The 27,335-nt window shown below is 43.6% G+C and overlaps 1 long non-coding RNA gene across 3 annotated transcripts; it reads right to left on the bottom strand.

The window, feature by feature from the left end:
• Positions 1-2,595: 2,595 nt before the first annotated feature.
• On the bottom strand, positions 2,596-25,919 carry LOC142439128 (uncharacterized). 3 transcript variants are annotated; one of them, XR_012782835.1, is made up of 6 exons: positions 25,835-25,919; positions 25,061-25,199; positions 7,388-7,676; positions 6,717-6,867; positions 4,143-4,220; positions 2,596-3,664 (listed from the first exon to the last, which is right to left on the bottom strand). It is a non-coding gene; the product is annotated as an uncharacterized LOC142439128 (long non-coding RNA). The 3 variants fall into 3 exon arrangements; XR_012782834.1 differs by having other exon boundaries at positions 2,596-4,220; XR_012782836.1 differs by having other exon boundaries at positions 2,596-4,220; positions 7,563-7,676.
• Between the last annotated feature and the right edge of the window lie 1,416 nt (positions 25,920-27,335).

Raw genomic sequence — 27,335 nt, 5'->3', positions numbered from 1 at the left:
GGAAATAGCTTGTGAATCTGACCATTGGCTGATGAGCCGGTGGGGGGACTTATCTCTGACCTGGAAGAGACTTTCAGATGACTTCCGACAAAGATCACAAGCAAAAATGTTCTAAGGGATTCCCTCTTTAACCACCCAGCCTCAAAACACCATTGCTATTCATCTGAGGGCTCCCTGTCTCCCAGGCTAACTCACCTACACTAACCCAGGCTAACCCCCAAGCTAACTCACCTACACTAAACCAGCCTAACCCCCAGGCTAACTCACCTACACCAACCCAACCTAACCCCCAGGCTAACTCACCTACACCAACCCAGCCTAACCCCCAGGCTAACTCACCTACACCAACCCAACCTAACCCCCAGGCTAACTCACCTACACTAAACCAGCCTAACCCCCAGGCTAAATCACCTACACCAACCCAGCCTAACCCCCAGGTTAAACTGATGGTCATCCTGTGGGCATTGGACAGAAAGAAGAGGAACCGGGGCACAGATGCCTCTTACCTCTCCAATGGATAGCTGTCTGACACCACAAACACGGAGTGGGCACAGGGATGCCTGCTGTGGCTGGGCAGGTGGCAGAGAGGGCTGAAGATTGGGCACAGGGTGATGGGAAGCTTTTTAAAAAATCATTTGATTGGGGGTTCATACAGCTCTTATCATAATCCATCCATCTGTCCATCCATTGTGTCAAGCACATTTGTACATATATTGCCATTATGCTTTTCTAAACATTTTCTTTCTACCTGAGCCCTTGGTATCAGCTCATTTCCCCCCTCCCCCACCCTCCTTCCTGCATGAAACCTTAATAATGTATAATTATTTTTCATGTCTTAATAAGACCAACAGCTGGCTCCCTTCACCCACTTTTCTGTGTTCATCTCCCTGGGAGGGGTTTTATATAGAACAGGGGTTCTCAACCTGTGGGTTGAGACCCCTTTGGGGGTTGAGCAGTCCTTTCACATGGGTCACTCAATTCATAACAGTAGCAAAAAATAGTTATGAAGTAGCAACGAAAATAATTTTATGGTTGGGGGTTCACCACAACATGAGGAACTGTATTTAAGGAGTGTGGCATTAGGAAGGTTGAGAACTACTCATTGTAGAACATTGTGATGGGTTCCCCCTTTCTCCGCCACGCCCCTTACCCCGTGGTATCGCTACTCTCAGTATTGGTCCTGAGGGGTTATCTGGCCTGGACTCCCTGTATCGTGAGCTTTTATCTACACCAGTGTACATGTTCTGCTCTCACCGGATTTGTAAACTAGAATTAGGGTCATGATTGCGGTGTGTGGGAGAGGAGACATTAAAGAACTAGAGGAAAGTTGTATGTTTCATCGGCGCTATACTGCTCCCTGACTGGCTCATCTCTTCCTTGTGACCCCTCTGTAAAGGGGATTCCAATTGTCTACAGGTGGACTTTGGGTCTCCACTCCGTGCTCCCCTTCATTCACAATGGTATGGTTTTTTGTTTGGGGTCTTTGATGCCTGACACCTAATCCCATTGAAGCCTCATGATCACACAGGTTGGTGTGTTGCTTCCATGTGGGCTTTGTTGTTTCTCAACCATATGGCCACTTGTTTATCTTCAAGCCTGTAAGACCCCATATGCTATATCTTTTGATAGCATCAACTTTCTTTACCACATGACCTTATGCACCCATTTTGTCTTCAGCCATTGCCTTGAGAAGGTGATCATTATGGAATGCCAGGTTATTAGAACAAAGTGGTGAGGGTGTACTTGAGTCGTGGTCCAATGTCCATTTGCTATCTTAATACTAAACCCATAAATATATGTACTTAGATCTATTTCTCAGTTGTTATCTATAAATATATTTACACACGTACATGCCTGTACTTAGATCGCTATAAATGTCCTTTGCCTCCTAGTTCTTTGTTCCATTTCCTTTTACTTTCCTCCTGTCCCACTATCATGTTCGGCCTTCATTCAGGTTTCCGTAAGTCCTCTCTGTTACGTTGCACTTGACCAAACCCCTAACGATATCTCTTGTAATTGCCTCTACGGTGCTCTCGGCATGGCAGCTGTCACCAGTAGGCTTCTGCAAACCAGGTGTTCACAACTTAAGTTCTGATACCATGCCCTCCTTTGGGATTATATTATTTAAGTCCTTGGCTCCCACAGGCCGGTGAGCTTCTTCCATGTAGATTTAACTGATGCCTCATTTAGATGGCTACTTGTTTGGAGAGAAGCCTTAAAGACCCCAAATGCTATTCTGTCTGATAACTGGACGTCATCTAGTTTCTTCACTACACTTTGCTAGAACACCCATATCTTCAGAGATCTCTTCTGTGGGCAAGAATCAAGCAGGGTCATGTCATAAGAATGAATTATTCTTAGACTGAGGCTAGAATTCAATGTGATCCCCAGATCCATTCATATGTATATGATATATACCATATATATATATATATATAATCACCTTAGAGACACCATTGTCTTTTTATGTTAGGAAACATTGTCTCCCCTCTCCCTGGAGCATAAGGTAATTATATTAATAGTGTCTTTAATTCAGCCAATGGTGTCAAATTTAAAATATAGTTGAGGAAAACATAGTATAGACTGGCTACAAAATGCAATAAATGAATTAATAATTACTTGTACAGATTACACTCTTACACTATTTATACAAACAATAGGGGTTGGTGATAAGACAAAAATTTCAATAATATTTATGACAGTGGTAGAAACAAGCTTCCCAGATTAATAGATCATCTTTACCACTTAAGAGCATCCTGGCTGTCCTTCCCCATGTGCATAGCAATGACTTGTAAAAATGCTACCTATTTATAGATTTAGGTGTTGGGGGAGGGGGATGACACAAAGCCAAAACCAAAAAAAGATCATGTAACAAAAATGAATTTTAGTCCAGACATCCTGGTGGGTAAGAAGGATCAATGTTTCCATTTTCTTTAAATAAACATGAATTTAACTCAGAAAACTCTACCATCAAGTAAGTTCCAAGACACGATGACCCAGTGTTTGAGGCAGAGTACAACTGAGCTCAATCACATTTTCAGTGGTTGGTTCTTCAGAAGCGCGTTGGCATGCCTTTGTTTTGATGTGCCTCTGTGTGGACTAACCCATTCCCCTTTCAGCAGCTGGGCATTTTGACCATTTGCATCACCCAGAAATCCAACTGAAGCCCCCTGGAAATACAACCACAGTCAGTATCGGGGTTCCCTGCCACCTGGAACTGAGTAAGACCTTCCACAGCCCCAGGACTTCAAGAACACTTTCTTCATCTATGGGGAGCCGCTGTGCTCATTTCCTTTCCACTGAGCAGTCTACTGTCTCAGCCTGTGGGAGTCCTGCAGAAAGTAGCTCCGACACCTCCTTACCTCTGCTGGGCAAGGCTGGTGACCCTGTGCCAAGAGTCCAGCCCCCTTCAGCACACCACGTGGCCATTTCTGAGGTTGTTCTGCTTCTGATGTTAACAATCTTTACCCTCTTCTTCTCTTTGAAGTCTCTCTCTTCTCTTTCTGTATTTCCCATGGCCCCACCTCTCTGTCCTAGCCAGGACGCCTCACATAATGAGACGGGACACTTCGTACAAGCACTTGGCAAAGGGCAAGAAGACTTCACTTTCAGCAGTTTACATTTTCCTCGCAGAGGGAAAGATTCCAAAGGGCCTGCCAGCCACCTGCTTACATGAGGAAAGGAAAACATGAAGCAAGAAAAACACAAATTAACGTTACACAATAACACACTGGCAAATAAATGTTAGATTGCACCAGGCTGCGAGCCAGGAGATCAGGAACCAGACCTGAAGAAATGATAGTATGCTTCGTCTCCCCTGATGCAGGTTTGAGGAGGAGCAGGGAGGCTGCCTGGGCGCCTCCAAAGACTGACTCATGGGCTGGAAGGTCGACCCCCAGGTTCATATGGGAGAGGCGCCGATGAGAGGTTGGTTCCTTAAGAACACTTCTCTCAGAAACCAGAGCCGGAGGAAAGGGGTCCTGGCGGGAAGTGACAACATTGAAGGGACAAAGAAAGGTGGGTACCAAGGCAGCAAGGTATTGCTGGAGTCCAAGTACCAGGCAAGGAACATTGGGAAACAGGAAGGTCACAGACAGAGGTGAAACCGCTGCTAAGCCAAACACGACGCCTTGAACACTTACATCTGGCTTCGGAGACGCTTCTTATGTTAAGATACCTGTGGGATGTTCGGGTACTCATAGTGTCCCAGTACAACTACCCTATTTAAAAACAAAAACAAACCAAACTCACTGCCAGTAAATCCATGTCAATTCATGGCAATGGTGTAGATCAGGGTGGAACTGCCCGTGAGTTCCAAGACTGCTACTGCTTATGGAGGTACAAGGAAGTACCCTGTCTCTCTCCCGGTGCGTTGCCCACTGCTTCCCTTGCAGGTGGTGTAATATTTCTGGGAGTAGGTCTCCAGGTCGTCCACCCTTGGTTCCACTGAATGGCTTTAAACCGCCAGTGTTTCCAGTAGCGGCCAGGCTCCTTCATCAGTGCGCCACCAGGGCGTCCTGGACCAGAGATTGACTCCCCAGGAGGATGCGAAGTCTCAGGATTAAAGGAAATGTTCGAAGGTAAGCATTTTAAACCTTGATATTCTAATAAGACACATGCCAGTGTATTAGTGAGCAGAGTGTAAAATCTGAGTAAATTGTAATGGAACATGCCCTGTCCTCATTTATAAAGGGGATAGCCCTAGGTTCCCTGGGGATTGCATTTATCCTCCTCAGGTCCCCAAAGTAAACCAACAGCAAATTGTGAGTTCTTTAGATCAATGGTTTTACATTTCTTCCATCAACAAACTCACTGCCTTGAGGCAAGGTTGATTCATAGCGACCCCCTGTGGGTCTCTGAGACTGTAACTGTTCACAAGAGTAGAAAGCCCAGACTTTCTCCTGCAGAACTGCTGGTGGTTTCGAACTGCCGACCATGAGATCACAGCCCAACTCATAACCACTAAACCACCATGGAAACTGTGTGTGTACACACACACACATATGTATCATAGGCACTCTGCCCCCTCACATACGTGCACAGCTGCGCGTAACTAAATATGTCACTGAGGGAAAAGCTTTGTAAACGTCACTTCCTCTCACTGTTTCCACTCTTGCCTGTCCTAAGCCAGGAGCCCTGGTAGCACAGTGCTTATGTGTTGGACGGCTATCTGGAAGGTCTGGAAGGTCAGCAGTTCAAAACCAGTAGCTACTCTGAGGGAGACAGACAGGGCTTTCTACTCCCTTAAAGAATCGCAGTCTTGGAAACCCCCGGGGCCAATTCTACTCTGTCCTGTAGGGGCCTGGGTATCAGCATCAACATGAGGGCAGTGAGGTTTAGCCTAAACGATTTGATTTTCTCTAAAACGCTGGTCATACTTGACCAAACAGTATCTCTGACTCACTGAGGGGGCCCTACCTACAGACTGAAAAATACTGCTGGAGTTTCTGGAAAATGATGATGAAGGGATTTCGCTGAGTAAATAGTCTTACTGGGTTTGTGTTCTTAGTAAATCACTGTCTGAAGTTCGAATCTATACTGTTAGGTTTAGCTTTGAGTTGATATCTGGACGGGACTAGAACAGGTAGGAGAATCTTGATCCTCAGAGTGACCTATTATGAGGATCCCACGAGACAAAAACAACAGGAATAAAGAAAGGCGGCAGGTGTATGTATGTGTGTGTATAAAACTCACTGCAATCAAGTTGATGCCAACTCATTATGACCCTGTACGGCAGGGTGGAACTGCCCCTGTGTGTTCCCGAGACCGTAACTCTTTAAGGGAATAGAAAGCCCCCTCTTTCTCCCAAGGAAGAGTCAGTGGTTTCAAATTGCTGACCGTGCATGTAGCAGCCCAGCGAGTGACCGCTATGCCACCGGGGCTCCTTAACTATGTACTTAGTGCCGAAGAAACAATCTTCTACTATGAGGTTATGATTAACATAGCCTTTACAAATGCAATTGCTATGCTGGAGTGAGTCAGATAACCAATTGCTTTCCTGTGAAGAAAATACAATTCCAACATCACAAATGTGACACGTTAAATAATGTTTAATGTTTTTGAATGATTAATTTTAAAAATATATGGCAGTGAGTTTGGTTTTATGTCACTAGTTAAACATGGAGTGAATAATAAATTATGACTTTTGTATATTATTTTTCACTTTGAAAAGTAATACTGGATTGCCATTGTCGATCTAAAACAAGCACATTAACAGCAGCATATGCATGAGATCATGTCGTACATTGAGTTAGAAGAACCATGCAAGACCTTCAAATCTGGTTCAAGTTCTTTCGGTTTGATATTTGAAATCTTTAGACACACCAGGCCTCATCGTATTGTTAGGGATAGCTTCAGAGAAACTAGCTCACAATGCTCTATTCTAGTGTCTTTCATTTCCTAAAAACTCTCCTATTTAAACAGAGTGGTGTATGTGTATGTGTGTGTGTGAACATTAACTTAATCCAAAGACCCTAGGAACAATTAGCTAGCATTTAAAAGACCTTAGCCAGGAATTCTCATGGGAAAGCAAGCCTTCTGCAAGCAACTTCAAATGTTGCTTTCTGAATCTGCTCTAGAAGATGCAATTAGCATTAAAGATGTTAGCTAAGTTTTCATTGGTGAAAGAAGAGTTGTTCTACATATGCAATCATAAAATGAATGTTCAAGTTTCTCAACCTTGGCAAGAACAAGGTATAAAAATTTGTCGAGCTTACCTTCAATGTCTGAAGCCCAAGTTGGTTCAGGCTCCTGCCAGTTGTGGAGGGCTTTGCAGATTTCTTAAACTAGGACAATTTCTATTCCTTACAAGAATGCTGTTCTTTCTGCCTTGAAGTAGCTGTTCACATAAGGTATCTGCCTGAGTGTCTAAAAAGAGCAAAGCCGTCATCAAATTGTGTAGGACTAGATTGCAGGGCTACTGACTGATGCATGCCATACGACTTGTAGAATAGACTTGCCTTCCCTGGGACCTAACACCTGGTGACTCAGATGTAGGGAAGGTGTTTTCTAGTTGCAACTATGTTCGACTGTGGGAAGTGACCAATAGTAATCAAAAGAGATCTACATTTGCAATGGCTAAATGAGCTTACATGGATTTCCAGTCCTGTAGCAAAAACACCATTAAGCATATTTAGATGTGTACCTATAAATCTTGTCCAAATACCTGAAGTCTGAAATCTTCAGGAAAGGTAACACAGACAATGAAAGGTAGAGGACACCTGAATTTGTCTAGCTTTCACATAAATAAGGGGAGAACTTCAGACAAGAGAGAAGAGCCCAAATCTTCCAGTCAATAAGTGATGGCCCCATACATCACTCCAACACAACCACAGCCCCCACAGTAGGACAGGTCAGCTTCACCCTGTATAAGGTTGGTTTTTCCTACCTGAAGGAATTGCAGACTAGTGAAGATTTCCATTCAAAATCATTGCTCCCTAGTCTCCTATTAGCTGGTGTATGGCCAGACAGAGTCTCTTGGGCTGGGTTCTCTAGAGAAGCGAAATCCGTGATGCATATATTTGTATATACACAAAGAGATTTATCTCAAGGAAATGACTCACACATGGTTGTAGAAACAACTAAATTCCAAGTCTGTGGATCAGATGTCAGGCTGGAGCCTTCTTCTGGCTCATTAATTGTAGGGGTTCGTGAACCCAACATACGATTGCTTCTGGCTGCAGAAATTAATAAATCGAAGGTCAGCAAGTGAGGTGGCAGACTGCTGATGATTCCAGATCAGCAAGTAATAGCAAGCACAACCCCATGGAACTGGAGGCCCGATGATGAGCCCGATGCAGAAACCCAGAAAAAAGCAAACAAATTTTGCCAATGCATCCAGCTACATTGGAAACAGACCACACCCCCCATGGAAACAAATGCCTTTTAATTCAATTGACTGCGCATAACAGATCTTATCACGGAAGCAATTACATTGTATCAGAGTTCATGATGAAGGATGATTACAGTTTAACTGTCAAACTCATGAGAATCCTTTCCCAGTCAAGTTGACACAGTCTTAATGATCACGCCTGGGTTTTTGGTTTGAAACCATGAAAAAACACATGAGCATAGTGCTTGTTGAGATCAGGTCTATGGCTGAGATGTCATGGTCAGGAGCTCAGCCTTTTGGGCTTAGCATGGCACTCCCCAGGTGTAACGATACCACGTTTATTGAGCCTACTTTACTCGAACGCTTGTTGCATACCAGGCACTGCCCTAAGCACTGGGGACACCGAATCGACAGGTACAAAACCCTGCCTCCTTCTGTCATCAGTCCTAGTAGGGTACATCTTCTCAGTGACAACTCTCTTAGACGTCATTTATCTGAACGTTTTCCGCCATGGCCAGCGGGATCAAGTACTGATTCAGAACAGAGATTCCAAAGGCAAGGAGCTGATGTTAACTGCCAAGGAAACCAGCAGGGAGGGACACTGGGATTCCTTCCAGGAACAGACTCCTGACTCATCACTTGGCCTTACAGCTCCTCCAAACCCACCAATGCCCTGTGCTAGTCTGGTGGAAGAAGAAGGGAGTTTGTCGGCGCGGTGGAGGAGGAAGCGCTGCTGGTAAAAGCAAAGGCGCCTGTGGCGGGGCTAGCTCTTGTCTTGGCAAGAAGAAAAATGTAATACCTCTTCTCAGAGCTCTCGTGCTTGTCAATGCTTTGGCCTCAAAGCTGTTCAACGAAGAAAAGATTCTTCCTTTGGGTCCCCACTGACCAGGTGAACTGGTCTGCAGTTTGCGCCACACAGTGACTGAGTGAAGCAGAGGTAGATGAAAGTAAAATATATCCTGTCCCTCCTGCCAAGTTAGAGGGGGGAAAAGGCCCAGATCGGGGCCACACGTGTAAATCATGCCATATCATATTTTGCCCTTCCAGAGCAGAGCTCCTCAGAGACACTCAGAAACGGGGGCAAGGAAGTGCTGACTGCAAAGGGGCTGCTGCCTCTGATGGAGACAAGGATGCGAGACACAAGGAGAAGCTCTGAATGCGCCAGTGCCACAGACTGGGTTTGCCCTTGGCTAAGGACTTAGAGCTGCTGGGAAAAGAAGGCAAAAGACTATTTGGACATGAAAAGCCCTGAACAATGCTTCAATGACTTAAGTGTAAATGAATCTTCGACACATATGGATTAAATTTCCCTCCTAAGGCACATGGCTAAAAAAATTGAAAGAAAATGTTTCTGACAAGTCACATGTTTTGTTTCCCAAACGAATGCAAACTGTGCGGTACAGCCAGCCTCGGTGAGGTCTCAGTGCATGCCATTCCTTCCCGGGAAGCGTGCTGCCCGCAGGTCAACAGGGCACACGCCCTCCCCCGGGCCCCTGCATCTCCAGATTTCGGAATGGACAGCAGAGCTACAAAGCAGGTTCCTTTCCCTTGTGCTAATGGCCCTTCCCTTCTCCTCTGAGTATAAAGCCTCGGAGTATAAAGCAAACATTTGATTAAATAAAGTGAGGCCCTCGCATTGATCACATTTGAGATTTAAAAACTGAACCAGAAGAACATGGTCAAGTGTAGATCATCTTTAAGCCCTGTAAAATATAAGCACGGACTAACTGTAAGCAGAGACTACGTTCGGGAATGTAATAAACTTTTATAAACGCCTTGATGGAGCCCTGGTGTATAGGGGTCACACCTTGGGTTGCAATCTGCAAGGTCAGTAGTTCCAAACCACCAGCCACTCCATGGGAGAAGAATCGGGCTTTGATGCCTATAATGAGTTACAGCCTCGGTTACTCACAGGAACAGGTCTACCTTTTCCTAAAGGGCCACAGTGAGTTGGCATGGACTCATTGGCAGTGAGTTTGGTTTTTTATACATGCTGATGGCCAGTGGAGATAAGAAACATTTAAACTGATCTCTCCCTGTGTCCTGCATGTTACCCCTTCTTGGGATGGGTGGCCTTGTCAGTTCCCAGAGTGCACACTGAACAGTGGTGACATCAGCCAGTCAGTAATCCCAGAGGAAGCTGGACAGATTTCCTGGGAATACAGGCATGCCTTCTCTTGGCCACAGTTGGATTCACTAGTCTTTCTACTCAAGAAAGCCAGGAAATCACAGCACACCACCTCAGCTCTGGATCTGGTAAGAAAATGACTAATTACATAATCTTCAAACTTGGGACCCCTTCAAGTTCTTCACATTCAGAATCATAAAACATGCCCAGCTCTGGGACAGGGCTGACAGCTTCAAAGGATAGAGCTGTGGCTGCAAAGTCACATCAAAGCACGCAGATGGGTCTGGTCAGCAGGACTTGGCTTTACAGCAGGTGGCCTGAGCTGACAAGCCCCATGGGGTGCACATATCCAGATTCTCATAGAGATGAAAGAAAGTATGAAAATCATTAGGTTCATGACATAAGAAGGAATAGGGAAAGCTAATGGGAATGGAGCACATTTGCAGATAACAACAAGCAGAGCTTAAATATAACATTTTTAGCCCAACAGTAAGATTCTATAACCCTTTGTCCAGTTGGTATAAAATCCAAGAAGAAGAGGACACGTAGAGTCAAAGTCTCTGACTGCTGCAGTTGGTTAATTTGCTCGGCTGCAAATGCAAGTTTTCCCAGAGGTGCCTCAGATGAAAGGTCTGGCCATCTGCTCCCAAGAAATCAGTCATTGAAACCCTTATTGAGCTGAGCACACTTCTACAGGGGTACACATGGAGCTACAGGAACGGGCTCCAACTCCACAGTAATTGCATTCATTTGTTTGTTTGGTTGGTTGGCTGGTTGGTTTTGTTTTCATTTTACTAATCTGTTTGGTTAAATAGGTTCAAAATGATAAGAAAGCAAGCAACAGCGAAAAAGCAATAGATGCTTTGAACCACAAATTTGCTAATCCTTCTGTTTTGGTCGATCAGTTCTAAAGGGATCTCCTTGACAAAATAAAACTGAACATCTTGAAAGACAATCAGGTTAGGTTCAGTCTGGGGGCAAAAGCCCTTTCTCTTCTTGATTGAAATATATATATATATTTAATGCACTCAGCAGCAGATGCAAATTAATGCAGAGGCACCTCAGAAGAAAGGTCTGGCCATCTACTTCAGAGAAATCAGTCATTGGAAAGCCAAAGGAGCAAACTTCTAAGGACACTCAGGTGAGTTTAAAATCTGTAATCTTGTTACATCATTATTTGTGCACACAGAGAAGACCCACCTGAAATATCAGTGTGCAAAAATTCAATGGGGAAAAATATTCAGGGGAAAAATAAGTTTTATGTTGGTGTGGATCCAGTCATCCACTATGCACAGCAGTCATGGCTTTGAACGAAAGAAAATCAAGTTTCTTAATAGAGGAGGAATAAGGCTGCCATATGCCAGACCTAGTGGAGTGGTCGACTCCATTCAAGTCAATCTGGATGAGAGTATCAACGCAGTGCCATAGCGTTTGCAGACTCCTGAGGACCAGGAACAGCATCAGCGCTGTCCCGAGTCTGTTTCTCTCTGGGCTTCATATCTATGACATTTCTCTAACTACATCTAAATCTTTGAAAATGCAATGAAAAAGAACGTATTTAGGGGGCTCCCCATATCATTTTTGGATCCAGCCTGATTTTTCATTTCTATATCTTCTAGAAAAGATCGGGTTAGTCACTACCAACCTGTAACAAACTGTCCTAAGAACTTTGTATCACAGTCTATGTGCACAAAGGACTGGAAGAAGAAAAGGAGGGAAGGAAGAAATTTTTTTTTAATGGATAGAGGGAAGGAGAGAGGAACGGATAAAAGAAAGAGAGAAAAAAGGAATATCTTGCAATTGCAAGTTTGAAGCACTTCAGTATTTATAAAAAATAGAACTCTAAGGCTTTATCATTGGGTTGTACCCTTGAGATTCAGAAGTAAGATGGAAAATATAGGAGAGAGCCAAAAGAAGTACAAGAGACAAACTAGAAGGGGTTATTTTAGGGTTTCTTCTTGTGGAATGAAATGGAAAAGGATTTTAGATGCAGGAAAGTGTAAAACAAAAAAAAGCAGCTAATTAATGTAGATTTCTAAACATTTTTTTCCAGTTTCCACAATGAATTTCAAACACATTTTCAACTGCCCACACTATTCCCAAACTATTTGAGTTCATGTTTCGTCATTTGTTAGGTTTAATCGGTTCCATAAAGGAAGAAGCAAATGATGGCCAAATGAAAATACAAACTTCAAAAGCTTGGGAATCATTAGGAGCTGCCCCTTCCCGGGAAGCCTGCTCCGCTGCAGACTCTGGAGAGAATGAGAAGCTTTTCTGAACTTACATAACCTGAAGTCAAAGAATGAAAAGGCGGGATAGAGTCAGATGAAAACTGAATTCTCATTGATTACTCAGTCAAGGGTTGTTTAGTGGGGGACGGAGGGCTTGGTTCTTGTTGGGATTTTTGGTTTTATTTGTATTTTATTTCTTTATTGTTTAAGAAGCATCAAAAAAGTTTCAAGCATTGCACACTTCTCCCTAGAATGGATGTTACCAAATTTTACTAAAGACATGTGGAATGATTTCCTTCAGAGCATTAACTTAAATCTCTCTCCGGCCAGAGCCTGGGGTTGGCACTGCAGCGGTGTTTCTGGAGGGTGGCCCTGCGGCCAATGACATTTCATGGATGCCAAAGAAGAAAGCATATTCGAACTCAGAGTGAATAGTTTAGGGGGGAGAAAAAGAGCATATGTCCGTCCGCAGGCAAGCCATCTATATTCACCACAGGCAGCGGTGCCGAAGGACGCTCTTAGTACCTCAGACACGAATACTGTGGTAATGGTCTTGTGGTTCCCAGTGACTCACATGAAAGCTGTATAGAAATGGTATTTTTTTAGCAGTGAGGAACATTCGGGATTGTGCCTCAAAGACCGTGCTGTGGGCAAAGGCAGTGGAACGCTGAAGTCCAAAGACTTGTTGCGATTCTTAGTCACCAAATGGGATGAGAACTCGCGCGTGGCTGGTGAAGTCACAGGGTCAGTGAGAACGATGGAAACTCCCAAGGTGAAGCCTTGACCCAAGAGCTGGAACAATGTATCTGAACGCGTGAATTGTCCTGAAGACGACACGGGGCCAGGCAACACTTCATTTGTTCTACACGAGTCCGAGCTGGCTTGGTGGCAACTAATAACAGCAACCCATCTTACTCTCTCGGGGTCCTTGGGATTAAAGGCCACGGCAATGGTAGCTCTGGAAAACCAGTAACAAGTCCTTCTGAACGGAGTCACTAAAAGAATCGGTCTGCCTTTCGATATGAAAGACGCGCGCGAGAGTTTCAGCTTTCTGACAAACTGCTGTCACACAGGTGGGAGAAACATTAGAGAGTACTAACCACCGAGATTCCACAGGTGAAACTTTATTTTGATTCTCAGAGGGGTCATTGGCAGACTCTCCAGCAAACACGTTAGCATCCGGCAGGGCCGAAGGCATCCCTGGCGGTCTTCTGACGGATCCCGTCGGGCGGCGGTTCTCAGGGGCGCTGGAATCATCACAGTAGCAAAATGGCAGTGATGAAGTAGCAACGAACATAATTTTGCGGTTGGGGTCACCACAACCTGAGGAAGTGCACTGAAGGGTCGCGGCCTGAGGAAGGTGGGGAACCACTGCTGTAGCGCGTTCTGCTCACCTCACACTCGATCTGAATTCTCGCCGGCTCTCATTTGGACAGAGCCCTTGAAGAGTTCAGCTTATCTGGCCCCAACAGGGTGTTGTTTCTTGTGCCCAAGCTCTAGAAATAAAACACTATTCTTAGCCGGGCTGCTTGTGAAATATTCAGCAGTGGTTGTTAGCTCGCTCGTCTAAGAATAACACTAAGTTGGAAAGGGATCAGGTTGGCGCCGCCGCTCAACAGAATGTCTGTTCTGATGAGGAAGGAACCACAGGTTTGGGACTTCCGCTTTACACCCCTGTGATCAAATACAAGTCCCTGCAAACCCCATTCCTCATCAAAATTCTCCCAAGACCCTGATTTAGGTTACTTACAGTCAGCGTGACCCTGACTGCCACACAGGCCGGGGGAATTCACCCTGTCTCCCACTTCTGGAAGACAGAAGCTCCGTGTGAGGAGAGTGACTGGCTGCCCTGTCAACATACACACTAACTGCCCCCTAGACAACTCACTGTCCTTCCTGGCATCCACTACTGGCGTCGGACCACAGCTCGCCCCAGTGTTTTAGAAGTCACAGGTAGATAGATTCAAACAGGAAACTAGAGTGAGAGAGTTGAGGAGCGAAATGCAACCTAAGGTCCAGTTGGCAGCTGACGGCATGAAAGGAGACAGGAGAAACGGTTCCCGTTTGACGATTTTGCATAGAGTGGCTTCCAGACATAAAGCATCATAGCTCACAGTTTATTTCTAAGCTTCCCTATGACCACGGTTCCTACCCAACCACTTGTATTCCCTCGGTCCAAGAATCGCTTCCTGTGAAAGTCCTTCAGTCATGTCCTTCCGACCATGAAGTCATTTCATGCAGAGAAGTTAATATCCACAGAGTAATTAGAAAAATGTCTGGCACATACTGATCTCTATATGTAAGTGCTGGTCAATAAAAATTCTTAATGTTAAGAAATTGTCCATTTTTTCTATCTATTTTTTAAATAAACTGACAGAAGTACAAACTCCTTGGAACTTAAAAAAAAAGGGTTGGGGATTTTTTTCTATAATTCTATCAGGCCTCTAGATGCCATCAGACCTGTGTCAATTCATAGTAACCCCATGTGACAGAGGGAAAGTGCTCTGTCGGATTTTCTCAGCTGGTAATGTAGTGGTTAAAGCACTCAGCGACTAATTGAGAGATGTGAACCCAGGGGTGGGGCTGGGGGCCAGGGAGGAGCAATGTGGTCATCTGCTCCCAGAAAGGTTTGCCGTCTTGGGACTAACTGTGGGGAGCTCCTCTCTGTCCCCTAGGGCTGCTCTGAGTAAGCATTCATTCAGTAGCTGGTTTTTAGGTTTCCTTATTTGACTAGCACTCTGTTCCAGAGTTTTCTTCCATGGATGGGCTGGACAGGGGTGAATCGCCAACCTTGTGTGTCATCAGTGCTCATTTCAGGGAGCAAAATGTTGTTTCTGGGAGCAAAATGTTGTTCCATCCTGACTCGCGGGGACCCAACAGGACAACATATGCTTGCCCCATGTGGTGTCCTAGACTGTCGACTTTATGGGGCAGATCACCAGTTCTTTATCCCAAGGAGCAGCTGGACAGGTTCAAATGACCAGTCGTGGGTTATTAGGCAAGCACTTAACCCTTGCAGCACCAGGTAATAAACTCTACTTTCCAGCCGATTCATTTCTGCTAGTTATTAAATACATATAGAATAAGTAAAACAAGAACTCAGTGCCTGTTTCAAATGACCACAGAGCCATAGAACCAAAGTGTATGTGACCTATTGCATCTGTTTCTCAATTCTCCTAAACTTGTGTAGGGCATGCTGTGTCAGTCACACGGCAGGCTGCCATACTGCAGCTCGTTTATCCCAGACTCTTCATGAAAACTCTCCATTTGTGGTGGAAATGGCCGCCTCAGTGGCCCTTCAGAACCCCAGACTAAGAGAACAAAGTGATCAGACTACAAGGCTCTCGATATATCCCAGCATTCAATCTAGAGATCTGGGACCAATGATTTCAGATCTAGTGGCAGGGAGGCTCTCTGACTCAGGGCTATGTGCTGGATTTGCTGAGACCCAACATTGGTGCCTAAGTTAGAGTTCTCTCCTGAAGTAATATTTCTCTAAGCCTTAAAGGTTATTGTCCATTCTCCTTTTCAGCATGCTTATTGTCTTTAGAGTACATATCTCCTGTTTTATGTTTAAAGCACTTTAAATTAAGGTCCATAATAGTCCAAGAGTTCCTCTTTATGCCCACACTTAATTCTTCGACTTACTTAGTTCTTTCTTCTATTTACTTAGCGCTTTCAGACACTTCTCACTTTCACCATTTCAATAGTTCATATCTGAAAATTCTCTGAGACCTTGAGGATCATGGTTCAGGATGTAAGACCCGTTTTCCCCGCACATAACATTCACTCTTCATCGTGGTTCACATAAACCTCACGTTTAATCTTTCTGCTCGCTTCTCTAGGACTTGCAATATTCAGTAAATGTTACTCGTCATACTGCTGGCCCTAAACAAGACCTGAATCTGCATTTTCTCAAGCGTGTATCTCCAGCACCTACCAGAGTATCTGGCATATATTAGCGGGCATCAAAACATTGTGTGGGATATTTCATTATCTTTCAATTCCATTTTTCCACAAACTTTTTAAAACCTCTTTCATAGTAGGTGTTCAGTACCTATTAAATAAATGGCCAATTGAATGCATGAAAGAATGGATTTGATGAATTATCTGAATATATGTTTATATCTAAATGGCAAAATGTAGTAATGCTAGACAGTGCATATATGCTTTCTGTCTTTTTGTTTTATTGTTAATAATTTTATTGGGGGCTCTTACAGGAATCCATACATCCATTGTATCAAGCATACTGTACATATGCTGTCACCATCCTTTCCAAAACATTTTCTTTCTACTTGGACCCTTGATATCAGCTTCTCATAGTTTTCCTTCCTCCTGCACCTTCCCTCACTCATGAACCCTTGATCATTTATAAACTATTATTATTTTCACATGTTACACCATCTGCTGTCTCCCTTCACCCTTGAGTAGAGGGTCAATGTCCGTTTGCTACCTTAATATTTAACATATGATATATGTACAAATATCTATTATATTTATAAATTCATTTACATATGTATGTGCCTGTATTTATACCTTTTTAAATGTCCCGGGTTTGTTGGATCCCCGCTACATTTCCCCCATCTCCCCCTCTCCCATGTCTTCCCAGAACCAGGGTCCTGTGGTTTTCTCCTTGGGATTTTTTATCCTGCCTATCTTATATAGACATGAAAAAACAAAATCAATGAAGAAAAGAAAAGCCTATAAATAGGTCTACGTCTCTCTGATGACCTTTATGAATGTTTTCCGATCAAGTCTGATGAGGTGTCAAGCCCTGCCCCTAAAGTCTAGTTTTGGGATTCCTCGGGGACTTCTTGCTTTGCTCCCGTTGCTGCTCTGCATTCATGTTTTGCCCTGAGGTGGTGGGGTCAGACCAGGCACAATTCCTAAACTGTCTCCAGCATTTTCCCCCATAGGACTATGGGGACATCATGTCTCATGGTGGGCTGGCCCTACAGTCCTCTCTGTGCATTGGCTGGTTCAAACAGGAATATCATCCTCGGGGCTTGGTGGGCCAGGATGCGGTCCACTCTCTCTTACTCTCTCCTTCCCTATTAGTTTGCTCCTGTGTTCTGAGCAGACCCGTCCCTCTCCCAGGGCTGTAGGTTCAGTGTTGTCCCCTGTAGTGCATTCTTCTGGGGATGGGTCAATTTTATTGGGGGCTTTTACAGTTTGTATAGCAATCCTTACATCAATTGTATCAAGCATATTTTTACATGTGTTGCCATCATCATTTTCAAAATATCTCCTTTCTGCTTGAACCCTTGGTATTAGCTCCTCTTGTATCCCTCCCTCCCCCATCCTCCCATCCTGGTGAAACCTTGATAAATTATACCTTATTATTATTTTCATATCTTACACCATCTGCTGTCTCCCTTCACTGCCCACATTTCTGTTGTTCATCCCTGTTGGGGGTGGGGTGGGAGTAATTCATCCATCATTGTAGTCAGGTCCCTGTTTCTCCCCCTTCTCCCCCCACCTTCCCCATATCCTCATGATATCACTACTCCCATTACCACTGTTCCTGAGGGGTTTATCTGTCATGGATTATGTGTGTTCAGAGCTCTTATCTGTACCAGTGTACATGCTTCATTTTAGCAGGATTTGTATCCTCGGTGGACATCAAGAATCTCAACAGACCCATAGCAATAGAAGAAATAGAAAAGGTTATCAAGGAATTACCAACAAAAAAATCCCCTGGACCAGATGGCTACACTGGAGAATTCTACCAAGCATTCGGGGAAGAACTAATACCAATCCTACACAAACTTTTCCAGAACATAGAAAAAGATGGCAAACTCCCGAACTCCTTCTATGAAGCTAGTATAACTCTGATACCCAAACGGGGCAAGGATCCCACAAGAATCGAGAAATACAGACAAATATCCCTAATGAACATTGATACAAAAATCCTTCACAAAATACTAGTCAACAGAATACAAAAGTATATAAAACAAATAATTCACCATGACCAAGTGGGATTCATACCAGGGATTCAGGGATGGTTCAACATACGAAAGACCATTAGTATTATTCATCACATTGACATGAAAAAGTATAAGAATCACATGATAATATCAATAGATGCTGAAAAAGCATTCAACAACATCCAACACCAATTCCTGTTTAAGACACTAGCGAAGATAGGAATGGAAGGAAAGCTCCTCAAGACAATACAAGCTATATATGAAAAACCAACAGCCAAAGTGGTATTCAATGGAGAAAAGACTAACACGATCCCACTGAAAAAGGGGATCAGACAAGGATGCCCCTTGTCCCCACTCCTATTTAATATCGTGCTGGAGGTTTTAGCTAACAGCATAAGGCAAAGAAGTGACATCAAAGGTATTCGTCTGGGGAAGGAAGAGGTGAAACTATCATTATTTTCAGATGATATGATTTTATATATGGAAAATCCCAAAAGTTCCACAAGGGGAGTTCTGGAAGCAATAGAGGAGTTTGACAGAGTGGCAGGATACAAGATCAACAAACAGAAGTCCATCGGACTGTTATACACATCAGATAAGACCACAGAAGAAGAGATTAAAAAGGTGGTACCCTTCACAATAGCCAAACACAAATTGAAATATCTAGGGAAACACCTGACTGAAAAAACAAAAGATCTATATAGAGAAAAAAATAGAACACTATTACGACCTCAACAAATGGAAGAATATTCCATGCTCTTGGATTGGGAGACTTAATATAGTTAAGATGTCAGTTCTGCCAAAAGCACTATATAAGTTTAATGCCATCCCTATACAACTACCATCATCTTTCTTCAAAGAAATGGAAAAACTGATTACCAACTTCATATGGAGAGGGAAGAAGCCCAGAATTAGCAGGGAACTCCTCAAGAAGAAGGACACCGTGGGAGGGCTTGCTTTACCTGACTTTGGCACATACTACACAGCCACAGTTCTCAAAACTGCATGGTATTGGTACAATGACAGATACTCAGACCAATGGAAAAGAACTGAAAACCCAGAAATAAAAGCATCAGCATATACACAGCTGATCTTTGATAAGGGCCCCAAAAATATCAAATGGGAAGCTGATGCCCTCTTTAACAAGTGGTGCTGGAAAAAAATGGATATCAACATGCAGAAAAATGAAGCAAGACCCTTATCTCACTCCATCCACAAGAATAAACTCAAGGTTGATCACAGAACTTGAAGTTAAACCCCAAACTATTAGGGCCATCAATGAGGGAATTGGGACCAACTTGGGAACTTCGGCGCAGGGAATACACAGGCTATCAGAAATAGGGAAGGACACAAACACAAAGGAGGCACAAATTGACAAATGGGATATACTGAAGATAAAACACTTGTGTACATCTAAAGAATTCACCAAGAGAGTAATAAGAAAGTCCACAGACTGGGAAAACATCTTTAGCAATGACACATCAGACAAAGGGCTTATTACTAAAATCTACAATACTCTGCTAGCTTCCAAAACGAAAAAAACCAATAGCCCACTTGAAAGGTGGGCAAAGGACTTGAACAGAAATTTTACAGGGACAGAAATCCGAATGGCCAACAAACATATGAGAAAATGTTCCCGATCTTTAGCCATAAGAGAAATGCAAATTAAAACAACAATGAGGTACCACCTGACACCCTCAAAGGTAGCCCAATTCAAAAAATCAGAAAACAACAAATGTTGGAGGGGCTGTGGGGAGACAGGAACTCTTATCCACTGCTGGTGGAACTGTAAGTACATACAGCCACTATGGAAATCAATCTGGCGATACCTAAAACAGATGGAAATAGAGTTACCATATGACCCAGCAATCCCCCTACTGGGCATATACCCAGAAGAGGCAAGAAACAAACCAAGACAGACATCTGTGCTCCAATGTTCATTGCGGCACAGTTCACAATTGCAAGGAGTTGGAAGCAACCCAAATTTCCATCAACTGACGAGTAGATTAAAAAACTGTGGTATATACATACAATGGAGTACTACGCATCACTAAAAAGCAGTGATGAAAGTATGAGGCACATAGAGGCATGGGAAGAACTGGAGGAAATCATGCTAAGCGAGGTAAGTCAGGCACAAAAGGACAAGTACAACATGAGCCCGCTGAGGTAAGAATTAAAAATTTTTAGAAAAAAGCAAAAGTGGCATAGGGGAAAAAGCTACTGTATACAAACATTTGTGGGGTGAAGACTGTGTAGTATGGAAGAGACCAGACCAAAACCAGGGATGCACATGGGAGACAATGGTGGAGGAGGGGGGGAAAGGAAAACAAAAGGATGAATATAAGGAAGAAAAGGGGAGTGGGGGCATGGGGCACTAATCCACCCAAGGGGAGGGTATTGTTTATATCTCCACAGGGAAAGTGGGAGCAGACTTCAACCCAGTGTCGCAAGGTGTGAATGCAATATCCCGGCGTGGACTAGGGAACCAGTGGAGAGGTCTGGGAGGCTGGCCCCAGCACCATAAATTAAGTGGACTCCTGTCCCTCCCCCGAAAAGAATTTGTTCCAAAGGACGACATTGATTCTGCAGCTCCAGGAGATGGACATATCTAATCAGAGCACACGGGAGCAGATGAAGGGGCAGGAGGAGAGAGTGGAACATAGCCTGGCCCACCAGGCCATGAGGATGATGTTCCAGAGTAGAGCAGCCAGTCCACAGAGAGAACAACATGGCTGGCCCTACTATGAGAAATGGTGTCCCTCAGTGACTAAGGGTGATACAGGGGACAGCACCGGAGACACAGTGTGGGAATTGCACCTGGCATGATCCCACCACACCGAGGCAAAGCACTGGGGGAGTGCAGCGGAACAGCAAGGGAATGGAGTGGCAAGATCCCCCGGGAATTCTGAAAGTGGACTTTGGGGCCAGGGCATGGTGCCCCAACAGACTGGACTAGAAAACGCTCCTAAGGGCCAGCAAACGATCCTTGAACTAACTACATGCTGTTCTTTTGCGAAGTGTTTTGTTTTTTTCTTTGTCAGTGGTTTGTTTTTGTTGTTTTGTTGTCTGGTTGTATACTGTTGCTTTGTTTCCCTCTGTCTTGTTTTCGTGCATGTTAGTGTCTCCACAGGTCTGTCTGAATAGGACAGGCTGGATGAACTATCTGGAGGAAAAACAACGGGACCGACAGTTCCGGGGGGACTTGTGGTGGGGGGCTCCGGGGGGTAAGGAAGTGGTGTTAACAAACACAGGGACAAGGGAACAACATGGGACCCAAAATGGTAGAGAGGGGGGAGTGGCAGGCCTGGTGGAGAATGATCAAGGGTAAGGTTGCGTAGAGAAGAGGTATAGCTGTAGCCCAGGTGGGGACGGAGAATGGTAGTGGGGCAGGAGGAAAGTCAAGGGAGATGGAGGAAGGAGCTGGGAGTCAAAGGGCATTTACGGAGATCTAGACAAAGCCATGTGCATGCAAATATATATATGAGGATGGGGAAATAGATCTATGTGTCTATATTTATAGGTTAAGTATTAAGGTGGCGGAAGGACCTTGGGCCTCTACTGAAACGCTCCCTCAATGCATGAATACTTTCTTTTATTAAATTGGAACTCTATGATGCTCATTCTCCCAACACAACTGCTGAAGCCAAAGCGGGTGAACAAGTAAATGTGGTGAAGAAAGCTGATGGTGCCCGACTATCAAAAGAGATAGTGACTGGGGTCTTAAAGGCTTGAAGATAAACAAGCGGCCATCTAGCTCAGAAGCAACAAAGTCCACATGGAAGAACACACCAGCCTATGTGATCAAGTGGTCCCGAAGGGATCAGTTATCAGGCATCAAAGAACAAAAAAATCATATCATTGGCTGCACACCTCCATGATAGGATCGCTGAAGACAAATGGGTACATAAGCAAATGTGGTGAAGAAAGCTGATGGTGCCCAGCTATCAAAAGTGATAGTGTCTGGGTTCTTAAAGGCTTGAAGGTGAACAAGCAGCCATCTACCTCAGAAGCAACTACCATGATCCGAATTCTACCTTTCAGGACTGGATAGGGCAGAGGTTGTACACTGGTGCATATGGGGGCTGGAGGCACAGGGAATCCAGGGTGGATGATACCTTCAGGACCAAGGGTGTGAGGGGCGATGCTGGGAGAGTGGAGGGTGAGTGGGTTGGAAGGGGGGAACTGATTGCAAGGATCCACATGTGACCTCCTTCCTGGGGGATGGACGACAGAGAAGGGGGGGAAGGGAGACTCCGGATAAGGCAAGATATGACAAAATAACAATGTATAAATTACCAAGGGCACATGAGGGAGGGGGAGGGGGGAGTGGGGAGGGAGGGAAAAAAAAGAGGACCTGATGCAAAGGGCTTAAGTGGAGAGCAAATGCTTTGAGAATGATTGGGGCAGGGAATGTGCGGATGTGCTTTATACAATTGATGTATGTATATGTATGGATTGTGATAAGAGTTGTATGAACCCCTAATAAAATGTAAAAAAAAAAACAAGATAAGACCCATGTCATCCCGTTCTGAATCAAATATCAGTTAATAGGAAAGCAGTGTTTCATGAACTTAATTTTCCCCTAGTGAGGAAGAAGCGGTGTGTGTGTGTGTGTGTGTGTGTGTGTGTGTGTGTGTGTGCTTTCACCCAACTTCTTAAAATGGAAATATTTTGAAAATTTGAATAAGGAAATATAGAACCCCAAAGCAAGTAAATGTAGATTTGGGAAACTAGTTCACAGGAGAAGACTGTGTGTGTCTAAATTTTCCTTACTGGTGACTGTGACCAATTACGTAGTTTAATGTGCAAAACATTTGAGTTGGACAGGACAGGAAACAAACTGGCTGATTCTGACCAGTTTTCTATTAGAGATATCAAGGAAAACTGAGGCTCTTCAGAAAGGTTTGACAATGATGCCTTCATTGGCAATCAACTGTTTTGTTTTCTTTGGTTTGTCTTTCTCCGGTTTTCCATGGCAAGCAGAGGCTGCTCAGCGACACCTGCCCCTGAACCTCCTGGCTCTTCTCCATGAGAATCAGAGTGCCTTATTTGGTGATGCATGCAGCTCCCACAGGAAATGGGGCCGACAGCAGAGCCCGACAAAGTCTGTTCTCCACAGGTGGTGAACATGCTGACCAGAGGAGCAATCTAGAGACAAAATGTTCTCACTTACCAAAAGCAAAGTTCAAAATTGGAAGGAAAGATTAGCCCTTCGTCCTGAGGTGATAGGAGAGACTGTGATGTGCTACATTGTAAAGAATCTATTATGGAGGATACAATCTTTTTGTTTTAATGGGATATCTCACAGACCTACCTATCAAAGTTCCAACTGAGCTGTGAGCATGAGAAACAGTGTAGGAGGCCAATTAGTCTTCTATTCTAACCTTCAAACAGACCAAAAAAAGAATGCGGCTGTTTGGGAGAATGCTCCTGACTACAGAGGAACCACCTGGGACTTATTGTGATACCCAGCATTATTTCATTTTGTATATTAAGTTTCACTAATGTCATTGATTAAAGTTTCCCCAATCATCCATTAAATGCACACACATATATGTAGTTCAAAAGTCCGTAGAAAAATTCCACTATTTTTTATTGCATTTCCAATAAACATTTTGAGATCTCCCCTTAGGTACTTGTTGCTGTTTATGTTGTCAGGTGCCATTGAGTCAGTTCTGACCCATAGTGACCCTACGCACAATAGAATGAAACACAGCCCAGGCCTGTGCCATCCGCACATTGTTCCAATGCTTGAACCTACTGTTGAAGCCGCTGTGTCCATCTCTCATTGAGGGCCTTCCTTTCCACTGCCCTACTGCGTTACCAAGCATGGTGTCCTTCTCCACGGACTGGCCTCTCCCTGACACCATGTTCAAAGAATGTAAGACTAAGTCTTGCTATCCTTGCTTCTAAGGAGCACTCTGGATGTACTTCTATAATCCCCCAAACCATACCTATTGCCAGCCAGTTTGTTTCATCTCTCTCCTGTGGATATCTAGGGGTGTGTGTGTGTGTGTGTGTGTGTGTGTGTGTGTGTGTGTGTGTGTGTATCACCTGCAATCAAGTCAGTTTTGACTCCTAGCAACCCTATGGGTTTTCTAAGTCTGTAAATCTTCATAGGAGCAGATAGCCCTCATCTTTCTCCTGTGGAGAAATTAGTGGGTTTGAACCTTGTGTTAGAAGCCCAAGGCTTACCCAACCACACCAACAGGACTCCTCTCCATATATGTATATATAAATATATGTGTATCCTAAAGTTTTTACATGATTGTGTGAGGATTCACCTTATAACTGGCATAGGTTACAATATTCCCCAGGTTTGTGTTTAAACTAGAAGACATGGTCTGAGTTTTTGTCAACAGACAACAGTAATGATTTCTGAGCAGACTGGCAGCTTACCTCATTGAAGCATCACATCTGGACACCACAACTGCAATGAACCCTCGTCCCTGAAAGTCCATGAGTTGTTTGCATCCAGGAAACTATGCAGATGCTGAATACGCAAGCCCTTGCCCTCCGGTCCATTGAAAACCTCTCTGCGAGCCAGGAGACTATTAAAGAGTTGAACAGCATCCTTCTACATAGGGCCAGACATGGAAACACATGAAATAAATCTTTTCTCTTGCAGGCTACTGGATGGAGGCAGATGGCCGTGTGGTGGCATACTTCCAATTCAGTTATATTTCTAAACTTTTCTTTTGAGAGGACAGCTCTAGAAATGCTTTGGGATTCTTTAAAATCCTTTTACTTATTTGTTCTATTACTACTGAAAGCTGAATTTGGGAAGGACACAGCATACGTTCTGGTGGAAATTTTTATTTAATTCATCAGGGAAAGATAAGACACCTGGCTAAAGGAGTGGCAAGATGACCAAGCCCCAATAAAAGAGGCCTCCTGTTCTTACTAAAGAGCATAATCAAAACTTTGAGAAAAGTCTAATTACCTTGAGATTGCGGAGTCAATCTTCTCCCTGCTAGCCTTTTCTTGACCCAGGAAGCTGGACCAGCTCAGCAAAGGAGAAGGCTCAGCTTGACTTCTTGTGACACGTCCAGCAAAAAGTTTCCGGAAGATCGAGTTTGACCCTAATGGATAAAAGTATCTTTTTCAAATATTACTGGTACAAACTCAGCCTGTTTCCCATGACCAGCGATACCATGAATTAACTGCAATTTCACATCTATTTGATCCCCCATAGGGACAAATGTGCCAACATATGCACATTCTAGAGTTACAGTAAGTGTACTGACATATTTACCGATTCACAACAACAAATAAAAATGAGAAAGACAGAGAGATAAACTGAACTATTTGGCAAAATCTTAGTTACCTCACTGAAAAATTAATAATATTTCAGAAAGAAGTACAATGTAAGAATTTAAACCCACGCTTTAAAGGCCCTCAGGTTAGAGTTTGAATTACTAGAAAAATAAATTGTTTATTATTTTCACATGTACAGGAATTTTTTTAAATTGTACTATTTTCCAGAAACATATGGGAGAAACTTTCTTTTCATCAGAAGTGGTTTTGCTTGTTGTATGTGCCAAGAGCTAAAAGGCTGTTTGTAATAACCAAAGCCAGCTTGTTACAAAATCTGTCTGAATCTTTCTTATAAAAGATGAACATTCCATAGATAGGAAATAGAGAGTGATGAGGGAGTTATCTGAGATGATATAAAAATTGTACCAAAAAAAAACATTCTAAAAGAAAGCATCTATACCTTAGAGTTGTTATAAGAGCTGGTTTGCATGCTTCACCAGGAAATGACGGGCGACTGAGCTCCTTTCAAAAGGAGGCCATGTTCTTTATAAGGAAGAATGTGACAACATAGCTGCTGCTGCAGTCATGTCTCCCAAATATGCAAGTTTGGTGCCAATGAGGAACCCATCCAACAACAGACTAACGGGATTTTGGAGAACATGACTTCTCACTTGGAAACAAAGAAGCCCAACAACACCCTGCCCAGTTAAAAAGCATTCTGAAGAACAATGGTGATCCAGAGACGGTCCCTCAGATCTGTTTCCTTAGGATCTCAAAAAAGATACATCACACATACGGCCTTTAAAAAACATTAAAAAGGGAATGTATGAAAAACATGATGGACCTTGAAGAAACTTTCATGGTCTACATAAAATAGTTTCCATGGGATACTCCACCACTTGCCTGTCTCTTAGGAGTCCTGGCAGCATAGTAGCATAGTGGTAACAAATTGTGCTGCAATCTGCAAGATCTGCAGTTCAAAACCACCATTGGCGCCTCAGGAGAAAGACAGGATCTCTCTGCTCTCATAAACAGTTACAGTCTCAGAAACCCACCAGGGAAGTTATACCGTGTCCTAAAGGGGCACCGTGGGTTGGCATCAACTTGATGGCAGTGAGATTTCAATTTTGAATGGCTGTCAGTTTGTTGTACTGTGGTGTCTTGTGTTTGTTGCTGCGATGTTGGAAGTTAAGTCACTGGTATTTCAAATACCAGCAGGGTCTCCCAAAGTGAACAGATTTCAGTAGATCTTCTAGGATAAGAACAGACTATGAATGAGCAGTAGGCTGTCCATTTCGTAGAAATTAGCCACTGGAAACCTGATGCATAGCATCAAAACATTGTCAGATACTAAAAATCTCACAAATAAGAGCAAAACGTCAGAGATGGTGCCAGAAGATGAGCTTCTTGGGTCAAAAGGTGCTGAAACTATGACTGAGGAAGACCTGCCCTCTCACAGATGCCTTCAGGACCTTGATTTGCTGATGGGGCACAACTCAGAATAAGAAGAAACAGCTACAAATATCTATTGATAATTGGACCTTGGAATGCAAGAAGTATCAACCTAGGAAAGTTGGAAGTCATCAAAAATGAAATTAGGGGCATAAAGATCAATATCTTAGGTGTTAGTGAGTTGAAATGGACTGGTATTGGCCATTTTGAATCAGGCAACCATATGGTTGACAGGTTCAAGAGGAATGGCATTGTGTTCATCGTCAAACAGGACATGACAGGTCTATCTTGAAGCACAATGCTGTCTATAATAGGACAATATCTATCTGCATACTAGGAAATCAAGTCAATGACTATTATTCAAATTATGCAACCACTAAAGGTAACAATGTAGAAGTTGAAGAATTCTACCAACATCTTCAATTTAAAATTGTTCAAACATGTAATCAGTATGCATCAATAATTATTGGCGATTAAAATGCAAAATTTGGAAACAAAGAAAAGGAACA

Source organism: Tenrec ecaudatus, chromosome 2 (assembly GCF_050624435.1).
Source record: "Tenrec ecaudatus isolate mTenEca1 chromosome 2, mTenEca1.hap1, whole genome shotgun sequence".
Taxonomy (NCBI): domain Eukaryota; kingdom Metazoa; phylum Chordata; class Mammalia; order Afrosoricida; family Tenrecidae; genus Tenrec; species Tenrec ecaudatus.
This window is presented reverse-complemented; position numbering and strand designations above follow the sequence as displayed.